This window comes from Camelina sativa, chromosome 4 (genome assembly GCF_030686135.1).
Source record: "Camelina sativa cultivar CO46 ecotype springtype chromosome 4, ASM3068613v1".
Classification (NCBI taxonomy): Eukaryota; Viridiplantae; Streptophyta; class Magnoliopsida; order Brassicales; family Brassicaceae; genus Camelina; species Camelina sativa.
Window position 1 is genome coordinate 13551808 of NC_141883.1, and position 674 is coordinate 13552481.

The 674-nt window shown below is 46.4% G+C and overlaps 1 non-coding gene across 1 annotated transcript; it reads right to left on the reverse strand.

Moving 5' to 3' along the window:
* Window positions 1–223: 223 nt before the first annotated feature.
* On the reverse strand, window positions 224–330 carry LOC147945715 (small nucleolar RNA R71). Its single transcript, XR_015597927.1, has one exon. It is a non-coding gene; the product is annotated as a small nucleolar RNA R71 (small nucleolar RNA).
* Between the last annotated feature and the right edge of the window lie 344 nt (window positions 331–674).

A 674-nucleotide genomic window follows, 5' to 3' on the forward strand; every position in this document is an offset into this window, starting at 1 on the left:
TCGTGTGTTCCACGGGTTGCCATCGGAGAGTCCTCTAGATCACATCGAGGCTTTCGAAAGGCTGACTAGCACCTACGACTAACTCATGCTGACTCTGTTCCAGTTCTCTTTGGCGGATAAGGCACTTAGACGGCTGAATCTACTGGATCCTGGATCACTCACCACTTGGGCACAATGTAGAGCAGCTATCCTGAACTATTTCTACACCAAGTCACGCTCAGCCAAACTGCAAAGCAAGATCACTACTTTCTCTCAAGGAGGCATGAATTCATTTTGTGAAGCAAGGGAAAGGTTCAAAGAGTATCTCAGAGACTGTCCTCACCACGGCTACACCCAAGAGAACCTTATGAACATCTTCTATGGGGGTATCGAACAGAAGTACCAGATGGCGTTAGACACAACTAGCAAGGTGATTTCTCCACCAACACCGCAAATGAGGCCAATGCACTGATAGAAAATCTTGCGGGAAGCAATAGCAATCACGGCACAGACTATGATCACACGGTGCGAGTCAATTCTGTCGAGACTGATGCTATTAAGGATCTCACATCCAAGGTGAATCTCCTACTGAAAAGAGATCACCAAACCGTTAACTTGTGTGAAGAACAAGCCGTGGGATATGCAGATTTCAGAGCTTAGACATACCTTAAGGTTACGGAGGAGATGAACTACAT